The sequence below is a fragment of the Schistocerca piceifrons genome, chromosome 1 (genome assembly GCF_021461385.2).
Source record: "Schistocerca piceifrons isolate TAMUIC-IGC-003096 chromosome 1, iqSchPice1.1, whole genome shotgun sequence".
Classification (NCBI taxonomy): Eukaryota; Metazoa; Arthropoda; class Insecta; order Orthoptera; family Acrididae; genus Schistocerca; species Schistocerca piceifrons.
In genome coordinates, this window is record NC_060138.1 from 1,242,922,040 (window position 1) to 1,242,934,399 (window position 12,360).

The following is a 12,360-nucleotide window of genomic DNA, read 5'->3' on the forward strand; positions in this document are numbered from 1 at the left end:
GCTTCCCTTTCATGTCCCTCGACTCCTATAACTGCCATCTGGTTTCTGTACAAATTGTAAATAGCCTTTCGCTCCCTGTATTTTACCCCTGCCACCTTCAGAATTCTAAAGAGAGTACCCCAGTAAACATTTTCAAAAGCTTTCTTTAAGTCTACAAATGTTAGAAACGTATGTTTGCCTTTCCTTAATCTATCTTCTAAGATAAGTCATAGGGTCATTATTACCTCCCGTGTTCCAACATTTCTACCGAATCCTAACTGATCTTCCCCCAGGTCGGCTTCTACCAGTTTTTCCATTCATCTGTAAAGAATTCGTGTTAGTATTTTGCAGCCGTGACTTATTAAACTAATAGGTAATTTTCATACCTGTCAACACCTGCTTTCTATTATACCTATTTACCTATGAAATGAATATCACATCAAACTTATTTGCGACCACTTTATCCAAGGGGCTGGTAAAACTCAGCTACAATGATAATTTTGTTTGTAACGCGAAATAAACCAAAGTTCCTCGTTGATAGTGGGCGTCACATGAAAGACGCGGTGAGCAGTAATTTTTGAGCTGACTGCAGCTACTCATTGCAGAAACAAAACGCGCGAATATCATCCTAAATCGCTAAGCACGTTGTTTTGCAAACGAAATTAGTGTATTTAGTTCGTTCAAGGGGAAACTAATAGATTTTTATCTAGTAACTGCAGCGTCCAAGTCGTGTTCCAGCGAGATTAGATCATGTGAATTTGTAACCCAAGACATGAAAGTGAGTTTATTATCATGCTCCTCAAATCACTGCAGCACGATATCGGCGGTCTGACACAGACAGTTGTCCTTCTGGAAGCTGCCCTCGACATTAGAGAGATATTAAGCATGAAGGGATGCAGGTGGTCTGCAATAGTGTTGACTTGGTTCGTGGCTGTCGTGGTGCCTTTGATTACTAACAGAGGTCCCATAAAAACCGAGGCGAACGTCCCCCAAAGCACAATACTGCTCACATACCACAAAGCTGTCCCCACCGACCTATGTCCATGTAGCGGTGTGTGTTTCGCCTGAACGATATCGTATCTGGCAGCGACCACCGACGTGGCTAACAAGGAACGTAATTCAACCGACGAAGTGACAGGTTTCCAACGGTCCTTCGTCCAGTTTTGATGAATCCTTGGCCACATAATCAATTTCTTGGGTCAATAACGTGCGCTGAATGGTGTGCTCTGGAACACTTACGCCTGCATCACCATTGCAGCCTGTCGTCATATACATCACAGATCGCTGCCTATTCTACAGTCCAAAGCGAGCAAGCCCGCGACCTTCGCATTCTGTAATGAGGCGTGGACATGCAAGAACTTTTACGATTTCGCTGTCCTGTAACCGCTTTTCATATATGGTCACGGCATTAGTCCCTGAAGAGCCGGATAGCATCAGCTTTCCCAGACGCTCGTTGCAGCCGCCATTTGTTAAAGACACTTCTTCAGTAGACATACACATGTGTAGCAGTATCATCGATAGAAATGGGATTCGTCTCTTCTCCTCTTATATACGAAGGTGAGTCAAACGATAACCCTAAATATTTTTTAAATCTTATGTATTGTGCAGAAGTGGTACAAAGCAGTATCACTTTTTAACACAATCCCCCCCCCCCACGCTCAATGCAAGTCCTCCAGCGTTTACAAAGCGCATAAATTCCTTTAGAAAAAAATTCTTTTGGTAGTCCGCGCAACCACTCATGCACCGCGTGGCGTACCTCTTCATCAGAACGGAACTTCTTTCCTCTTACTGCGTCTTTGAGTGGTCCAAACAAATGGAAATCACTCGGGGCAAGGTCTGGTGATTATGGTGGATGAGGGAGACACTCAAAATGCAGGTCTGTGATTGTTGCAACTGTTGTACGGGCAGTGTAAGGCCTTGCATTGTCATGTTGCAAAAGGACACCTGCCGACAGCACTCCACGTCGCTTTGATTTGATTGCAGGCCGCAGATGATTTTTTAGGAGATCTGTGTATGATGCACTGGTGACAGTGGTCCCTCTAGGCATGTAATGCTCCAAAATGACGTCTTTTTCGTCCCAAAAGAGAGTCAGCATAACCTTCCCTGCTGATGGTTCTGTTCGAAACCTCTTTTGTTTTGGTGATGAGGAATGGCGCCATTCCTTGCTCGCTCTCTTCGTTTCCGGTTGGTGGAAGTGAACCCATATTTCGTCCTCAGTAACGAATCTTGCAAGGAAACCATCACCTTCTCGTTCAAATTGCCGAATAAGTTCTTCACAAGCATCAACACGTCGTTCTCTCATTTCAGGAGTCAGCTGCCGTGGCACCCATCTTGCAGACACTTGGAGCACATCATGCACAATGTGGTGTGCTGACCCGTGACTAATCTGTAAACATTCTGCAATGTCATTCAGTGTCACTCTGCGGTTTTCCTTCACTATGGCTTCAACTGCTGCAATGTTCTGTGGAGTCACAACTCGTTGTGCCTGACCTGGACGAGGAGCATCTTCCACTGAAGTGACACCATTTGCGGACTGCCTACTCCATTCGTAGACTTGCTGCTGTGACAAACATGCATCACCGTACTGAACCATCATTCGTCGATAAATTTCAATAGGTTTCACACCTTCACTACGCAAAAACCGAATAACAGAACGCTGTACTTCCCTGGTGCAAGTCGCAAGTGGGGCGGCCATCTTTAAACTGATACTGCGACGGTATGTGTCCATGTGCACTGTGCTGCCACCTGCAGGCCATTCTGCAAGATGTTTGTAGCACGCTTACCAACTTACAGGAGAACGGCGCGAAATTTCGATTTGTTATTACAAATTTAAGGTTTTCATTTGACTCACTCTCGTACTTTCGAGCCGCAACGCCATCGCGCTGGCATTTGTGTCACTGTGGGCAGTGGTCGTACATTTTGGTTCATCACTATACAGGGTGTTGTGGGTATAAGTGCCAATATTGTCATCACTGGTACCTTAATATGTACCCACTGCAGTGTGTTAGTTGTTTTTCTCTGCGTCTGTCAGTCGTCTCGCAAATGCGTCACATAATTTACTACCTGATATTCTCTGGAGGGTCGTAACTCCACCATTCAGCGGACTAGGCCTGTCGGTATAGACTTAACGTTTTGCGTCCACACTTCAGCACGTGACCTGCTGCCAAAGTACTAACTAACCTAAAATCATACTACGCCTAATAGCTATAATTATTAGTTTGCAAATGAGGTGAATACTGCCTTTATATTGTTCAGTACACTTTCTCCGTCACCAATAAAAATAACTGCAGTTATACCTCTAACACCTTGTATACTTGGGTCACTCCAAAAGAAACGCACACTATTTTTTTAAATTCATCTTTTATTATACATGTTTGAAAGCTGTACAGTGTGTAGATACATCCTTTAAGAACAATATTTTCATTTCTCCACATAATTTCCATCCGTCTCAACTGCCTTACGCCATCTTGGAACCAGCGCCTGTATACCCGCACGGTAAAATTATGGACCAAGCTATTGGAGCCACTGTTTGGCAGAGTGCACAAGGAAGACATCATCTTCAAACCTTGTTCCACGAAGAGAGTCTTTCAGTTTCCCAAAGAGATGATAGTCACATGGAGCCAGCTCAGGACTGTAAGGCGTGTGTTTGAGTGCTGTCCATCCGAGTTTTGCTTTTAGACTTACATGTGGCCGTGCATTGTCATGCAACAACCAAACATCCCGCTTTTGACGATGTGATCGAACACGACTCAGTAGAGCTTGACGTTTCTTCAGTTTCGTCACATATGCATCAGAATTTATGGTGGTTCCACTTGGCATGATGTCCACAAGCAAGAGTCCTTCGCAATCGAAAAACACCGTAGCCATAACTTATCCAGCAGACGGTGTGGTTTTGAATTTTTTTTTCTTGGGTGAATTTGCATGATGCCACTCCATTGATTGCCTCTTCGTCTCTGGTGAAAAATGATGGAGCCATGTTTCATCACCTGTGACAGTTCTTCCAAGAAATTCATCTCCACCATTCTCGTACTGTTCCAAAAGTTCGCTGCATACCCTTTTCCTTTTTTGTTTGTGAGCCACTGTCAACAACCTGGGAACGAACCTAGCACAATCCATTTTTAACGCCAACACTTTCAGTATTCTACAAACACTTGCTTCCCCTATTCCAACGTAGCGTGACAATTCGTTCACTGTGATGCATCTGTCAGCAGTCACCAACTTGTTAACTCTCTGCGCATTGTCTGGAGTGTGCGCAGTACGAGGCCTGCCGTTACGAGGACAATCCTGAATATTGCAGTGAGATTAGATTAGATAAGTTTATCGTTCCATAGATCCGTGTCGAGGAGATCCTCGTGGATGTGGAATATGTAATTTTTTGTTTTGTTTTTAATCTCGTAACCTGCTTGCCCACCGACTAACTGTACTTCGATCGACAGCACAATCTCCATAAACCTTTTTCAATCTCTTGTGGATGTTTCCCACTGTTTCGTTTTCACAGCACAGGAATTCTATGACAGCACATTGCTTCTGACCAACGTCAAGTGTAGCAGACATCTTGAAGACATGCTGTGACGGCGCCACTCACGGGAACAGGTTGAACTAAGTTTGAAAAGAAGCGGGAAGGATGTATCTACACACTGTAAAACCACCACACATGCAGAATGAAAGCTGTATTTTTACAAAAATAGTGTGCATTTCTTTTGGAGTGACCCTCATATAACTGAAATAATTGAGAATGTCGTGCTTAAGTGGTACTCTCAGATGCCACAGTTGTGAAAGTTTGCCGGCCCGGGTGGCCGGGCGGTTCTAGGCGCTACAGTCTGGAGCCGCGCGACCGCTACGGTCGCAGGTTCGAATCCTGCCTCGGGCATGGATATGTGTGATGTCCTTAGGTTGGTTAGGTTTAAGTAGTTCTACGTTCTAGGGGACTGATGACCTGAGAAGTTTAGTCCCATAGTGCTCAGAGCTATTTAAACCATTTTTTTGTTTGTTAAAGTTATGGACTGCCGCATCAAACCAGTGAATTGGAGAAAAGGAGTGTATATCTGTTTCGCAATCGTGGATGTGGTATGGTATAAATGTGTCTGCTGTGCCTTACGTAAGATTATATCTGCAGTACTTTCGGGCACTACCATGCACAGGAAACTTCTCGGTTTCTGTGTAGTAACAGCTAGATGTCGCACCCAGTGTTCTTCGGGCGCCCTTTGGAGAGGACAGTTGTACTGGCTCGAGGCCCGCCCTTCCGCCGGGTAGCAGGTGGCCACAGATCTGCGGTCGGCGTGACCGCTGGGGAGCCGCTTGCCGATAACGCAGGCCCCGGGGCGCACAGGCTGCCCGATCGCATAGCTGCGCACGTCTTGCCACCACTTCTTATCCGCTCCCACATTCTTTGCATTATTAAATGGCTACGGCCTCCACAGAGAAACACTATCTGTTGCAGCTGCCACTCGGCATCAAGAACCACAACACGAAGTCTGCGAAGCGTCGGTGTACTGAAAATAAAAATGCGTTCCGGAAGCTGAATAACTGTTGTTATGAGCCTCGAGTAGTGCGAGGCTACGGTTTGTAAAAAATAACCAGCCTCCGTAGCGGAGGTCGTTAGCGCACGCACGTATGGTGTTGCAATAGGAAGTCAGTCATTCCGAGCCCTGGTGGTGGATGAAATTTTCACTGCCATTATTTGGCAGGCTACTGGAGCGCAGGTGGTTCGTGATCAAGTCCAAATCACTCCACAGTGTCTCATGAAATAAAGGTATGACACACTGTTCACAGTGCCATTTCTAGATGTGCTGGTCACAAGGGACGGCGAAAACCTGGGACACAGCGTGTATTGAAAACCGACACACACGGACCGATACCTGCAAAAACTGTCAAACCACCACCCGAGCCAGAAGAGAGGCATGATTAGTACGCTCGTAACGAGAGCAGGACGAGTATGTGAGCCGCAACACCTCAAACGAGAAATGCAACACCTGGAAACTGTCCTGAGGAGCAATGGGTACTCCACAAATTATATTAGAAGTGTAACAGGGCCAAACACTCGGCGAAGTAAGGAACCAGAAAAAAAAATTTCGGGTACGGCCTTTCTGCCATACATTCCCAGAGTGACGGACAGAATCGGCCGTATATTGCGCAAACTTGGCGTAAAGACGATTTTCAAACCGACAAGGAAGATCAAAGAGTGTCTTAGATCGGCGAAGGAGAAAAGAGACCCACTTGCAATGTCGGGAATATACCGTATACCATGCACATGTGGAAAAGTTTATGTCGGAATGACTGGACGATCCATCAACACCAGGATCAAAGAGCATAAGCGACATTGCAGGTTGGGGCAGGTGGAGAAATCGGCCGTGGCAGAGCACGCACTGAATGAGACCGACCACGTAATAAAATTCGCCGACACGGAAGTTCTAGCTGTAGAGAAGCACTATCACACGCGCTTGTTCAGAGAAGCTGTAGAAATACAAAAACACGCGAACAGTTTGAAGAAGAAAGAGGAAAGCCTTAAGGTAAACGGATCCTGGCTTCCCGTACAGCAGCGAAAGACCGTCGCAGGTAGCAAGAGGAGAACCGCACCGGAAATGACCGCAGAGAAGCCCTCGGACGTTGGCGCGCCAGGTACATATAGTCTGCGCCCGCGAGCTCGGCTCCAGTTCACCACCGGCAATGGAGGGTGAAGCTTTGACAATGCCAGCCACTCGTGCTGGCGAAACGTCAGAAAAATCATTATATGAACGTCGGCCGAAGAACCCGAGACAGAAGCCAATAGGCAGTTTGTCAACAAGTGGCCACGAAAGCCTTAACAATTTTGTACACTGTTCATAGTTATCCGTCTGTCGGATTAGGACGTTAGGCTCCGCTGCTGCCTCGGTACCGGGTGTTTATAACTAAAATGCAACTACTCAGAAAGGTCCAGTGTGAGCTATGATTGCCGGCCGGTGTGGCCGTGCGGTTAAAGCCGCTTCAGTCTGGAACCGCTTGACCGCTACGGTCGCAGGTTCGAATCCTGCCTCGGGCATGGATGTGTGTGATGTCCTTAGGTTAGTTAGGTTTAAGTAGTTCTAATTTCTAGGGGACTTACGACCACAGATGTTGAGTCCCATAGTGCTCAGAGCCATATGAACCATTTGTGCTATGATGGTCGTATTATCGAATCTTGGTAGATATGCTTACGCGTTAATCCGAAACGGATTTACGCTGGAAAAAATTTAATTCTGGCGCTCTACACAGTTTGCATTATCGTATGACATCCACGATGTCATTTGACGAACCTTATTTGACAAACCGTAAGTGAGTGAATAGTATAGTTACGGCGAAGAGCGACCGTGCGCAGTAGTCAAACTGTTTTATGTGAACGGCAGCAATTACTGTGCTGCACTGAGAGAGTATAGCCGACTACAAGGTCTGAGCAGAGGCCCGGTGTAATGAAATGGCTTAAAGAGAGACAGGTGAGATTGAAACGGCCCCTGAAAGGGTCGGGCGTCCTATTCCGGTAGACATTATTGACGAGGTTGCTGTTGCTATAACTAACCATGCAACACATACCCCGGATTGTGCTAGAGTTCGTGTAGTGTCACGAGAATTATCCATCCCATAGCAACAATACCGAAAGTTTGGGGGTCTATTTTGCTCTGGTACGAGATGATGGTGTAGTAACTGAAACCTCATTATCCGCATCAACGTTCTGAATTCGCTCTTCGGATCCTGGCAAGAATAGAAGTTGACGACATATATATATCTCTCTCTCCGTCCCGAACAGGCCTTGGAAGGTTCAACGGTACCGACCGGCCATCGTGTCATCCTCAGCCCTCAGGCGTCACTGGATGCTGACATGGCGGGACATGTGGTCAGCACACCGCTCTCCCGGCCGTATGTCAGTTTACGAGACTCCTCAGTTTGCCTCACAAGGGCTGAGTGCATCCCGCTTGCCAACAGCTCTGGACAGACCAGATGGTCACCCATCCAAGTGCTAGCCCAGCCCGACAGCGCTTAACTTCGGTGATCTGACGGGAACCGGTATTACCACTGCGCCAAGGCTGTTGGATGACGACTAATGGCTGGGTAATAGTCTATGTAGTGACGAGGCATATTTTACACTTCATGGTGAAGGGAATACACAGAACAGCCGAATTTGTAGTACTAATAAACTGCGTTTTGCGGACAAATAGCCATTGCACTCGCCTTATGTAACTATGTGGTGTGGATTCAAAATCACCTTTACACTCGGTGCGTTCATCTTTGTAGAAAATACACCTAGAGGGCCTGTCGAATATACCGCGACGTCTGCACATAGGATTCAGATAAAGACTCCGTGCAGGCCAGTCCATTACAGGGATGTTATTGTCGTGTAACACTCCGCCACAGGTCGTGCGCTATGAACAGGTGCTCGATCGTGTCTATAGATGCAGTCGGCATCCTCGAATTGCTCTTCAACAGTGGAAAGCAAGAAGGTGCTTAAAACGTCAATTGAGGCCTGTGCTGTGATAGTCCCAGGCAAAACAACAAGGGGTGCAAGCCCCCTGCATGAAAAACACGACCACACCATAACACCAGCGCCTCCGAATTTTACTCTTGGCACTACACATCTTTCGTAATTGTACTAAATGTTTTCTCTGACAATTACCTTGAACAATTAGTTCATGAGCCCACACGAATTGCAAATGGTTGCTAAAACACACTTGACCTCTTAGCCACAAAAAAATTCCTGATCTAATAGAGAGCGTCATGACGGATACAAGGATTAGTGAACACAACGTCATTGAAGCGAGGCTCAAAACCATATCAACCACTAAAAATAAACGCAAGATATATCTATTTAAAATAGAAGATAAAAATTCGCTTGATGCCTTCCTGAGAGAGAGTCTTCGTTCTCTCCAAGCTAATTATGTAAGTACAGACCAGATATGGCTCAAATTCAAAGATACAGTATCGACAGCAATAGATAGATTCATACCGCATAAGTTAATAAGAGACAGGACTGATCCACCATTTTACACAAAACACGTCAGAACACTGTTGCAGAAGCAACGAAAAAAGCATGCCAAATTCGGAAGAAAGCAAAATCCCCAAGACTTTCTAAGTTTAACGGAAGCTCGAAATTTAGTGCGGACGTCAATGCGAGATGATTTTAATATTTTCCACAATGAAACATTGTTTCAAAATATGGTAGAAGACCCAAAGAGATTCTGGTTGTATGTAAAGTACACCAGTGGCAAAAAACAGTCAATATCGTAACTGCGCGATAGCGATGGAAATGTTACATATGATGGCGCCACTAAAGCGGAGTTACGAAATACAGTTTACCGTAATTTCTTCACGAAAGAGGACGAAGTAAATATTCCAGAATTCGAAACCACAACAGCACGAGTGACATAAAAGTAGATACCTTAGGTGTTGCGAAACAACTCACATCACTTAAAGGCAAGTCTTCCGGTCCAGATGGTATACCAATCAGGTTCCTTTCAGAGTATGCAGACACAATAGCGCCTTTCTTAGCAATCATATACAGCCGCTCACTTGGTCTGTTCCTGAAGACTGGAAAGTAGCATAGGCCACACCAATATTCAAGAAAGGAAATATGAGTAACCCATTGGATTATACACCCATATCACGGACCTCAATTTGCAGTAGGATTTTGGAGCATATACTGTACTCGAACATTATGAATCACCTTGAAGAAAATTACTTATTGATACATAGCCAATACGGATTTAGGAAATATCGTTCTTGTACAACGCAGCTAGCTCTTTATTCTCATGAAGTAATGAGTGCTGTCGACAAGGGATCTCAGATCGATTCCATATTCTTAGATTTCCAAAAGGCTTTTGATACCGTTCGTCACAAGCGACTATTAATCAAATAGCGTGCATATGGAGTATCGTCTCAGTTGTGTGACTGGATTCACGATTTCCTTTCAGAGAGGCCACAGTTCGTAGTGATAGACGGTAAATCATCGAGTAGAACACGACAATAACATCCCTGGATGGAGGATCATGAACGAAGTGCTCGTATTAAGAAGGGTGTGAGACAAGGCTGTAGCCTTTCGCCCCTACTCTTCAATCTGTACGTCGAGGAAGCAATGATGGAAATAAAAGAAAGGTTCAGGAGTGGAATTAAAATACAAAGTGAAAGGATATCAATGATGCGATTTGCTGATGACATTGATATGCTGAGTGAAAGTGAAGAAGAATTAAATGATCTGCTGAACGGAATGAACAGTCTAATGAGTACACAGTATGGTTTGAGAGTAAATCGGAGAAAGACGAAGGTAATGAGAAGTAGTAGAAATGAGAACAGTGAGAAACTTAACATCAGGATTGATGGTCACGAAGTCAATGAAGTTAAGGAATTCTGCTACCTAGGCAGTAAAATAACCAATGACGGACGGAGCAAGGAGGACATCAAAAGCAGACTCGCTATGGCAAAAAAGGCATTTCTGGCCAAGAGAAGTCTACTAATATCAAATACCGGCCTTAATTTGAGGAAGAAATTTCTGAAGATGGACGTCTGGAGTACAGCATTGTATGGTAGTGAAACATGGACTGTGGGAAAACCGGAACAAAAGAGGATCGAAGCATTTGAGATGTGGTGCTGCAGACGAATGTTGAAAATTAGGTGGACTGATAAGGTAAGGAATGAGGAGGTTCTACGCAGAATCGGAGAGGAAAGGAGTATGTGGAAAACACTGATAAGAAGAAGGGGCAGGATGTTAGGACATCTGTTAAGACATGAGGGAATGACTTCTTTGGTACTAGAGGGAGCTGTAGAGGGCAAAAACTGTAGAGGAAGACAGAGATTGGAATACGTCAAGCAAATAATTGAGGACGTAGGTTGCAAGTGCTACTCTGAGATGAAGAGGTTAGCACAGGAAAGGAATTCGTGACGGGCCGCATCAAACCAGTCAGTAGACTGATGACCAAAAAAAAAAAAAAAAATGAACTGACCTGCACAGAGCCCTGACCTGACTCCTATAGAACACCGTTGTTTTGGAACGCCGACTCCGTGCCAGGTCTCACCGACCGACATCGATACTTCTCCTCAGATGCAGCATTCTGTGAAGAATGGGCTGCCATTCCCCAAGAAACCTTCCAGCACCTGATTGAACGTACCCCTGCGAGAGTGGAAGCTGTCATCAAGGCTTAGGGTGGGCCAACACCACACTGAATTCCAGCATTACCGATGGAGGGCGCCACGAACTTGTAAGTCATTTTCAGCCAGGCGTCCGGATACTTTTGATCACATAGTGTACAAATGACGGTAGTATCGCGTACACAAGGTATAAAAGAGCAGTGCATTGGCTGTGCTGTCACTTTTAGTCAGGTGACTCACGTGAAAAGATTTCCGACGTGATTGTGGTCACAACAGGAATTAACAGACTTTGAACGCGGAATGATAGTTGGAGCTAGACGCATTGCACATTCCGTTTCGGAAATCGTTAGGGAATTCAGTATGCCGATATCAAAGCGTCAAGAGTATGCCGAGAATACCAGATTTCAGGAATTACTTCTCGCCACAGACAACGCAATGGCCGATGACCTTCACTTTACGACCGACAACAGTGGCGTTTGCGTAGAGTTGTCAGTGTTAATAGGCGAGCAACGATGCCTGAAATCAATGTGAGACCTTTGACGACCTTATCCGTTAGTAGAGTGCGACGAAATCTTGCGTTAATTTGATACAGGAACAGACGAACGACACGAGTGTCTTTGATAACAGAACGGCATCGCCTGCAGCGCCTGACATGGGCTCGTGACCATATTGGTTGGACCCTAGACGAATGGAAAACCGTTATCTCGTCAGATGAGTCCCGATTTCAGTTGGTAAGATCTATTTCAATGTGGTAGGGAAGCTAGAAAATCTGAAGAGGGATATCTTGAGACTGAAGCCAGATATAGTGAGATCAGGGAAGCGACAAGGAAAGAAGACAAGGATTTGTTGTTAGATGATTCTAGGGTAATATTAACAGCAGCTGATAATGGTGTAGCGGGAATAGGGTTCGTTATTAATAGGAAGTTAGGGCAGATAGTGAGTTACTGTGAACACTTCAGTGATGGGGCTGTTCTCGTCATAATCGACAGCAAACCAAAACTGACAACGACACTTCAGGTATACAAACAGAAGATGAAGAAATAGAGAGAATATATGAGGAGATGAAAAACTATTATTCATGGATGATTGGTATGCGGTTGTAGCGGGAGTAGTAGGAAGAATATGGGCTTGGTACTACAAATTATAAAGGAGAAAGACCAATAAAAATTTCAGCTAGTAATAGCCAATACTCTTTTCAAGATCAAAAGAGGAAGAGGTATACTTACAGAAGACTGAGAGGTACGGGAAGATTCCACTTAGATTATGTTCGAGTATAATGACTTTTCTGGAGAC

The 12,360-nt window shown here is 45.1% G+C and overlaps 1 pseudogene; it reads right to left on the reverse strand.

Moving 5' to 3' along the window:
* Positions 1-7,905: 7,905 nt before the first annotated feature.
* Positions 7,906-8,023, reverse strand: LOC124721701 (annotated as a pseudogene).
* Between the last annotated feature and the right edge of the window lie 4,337 nt (positions 8,024-12,360).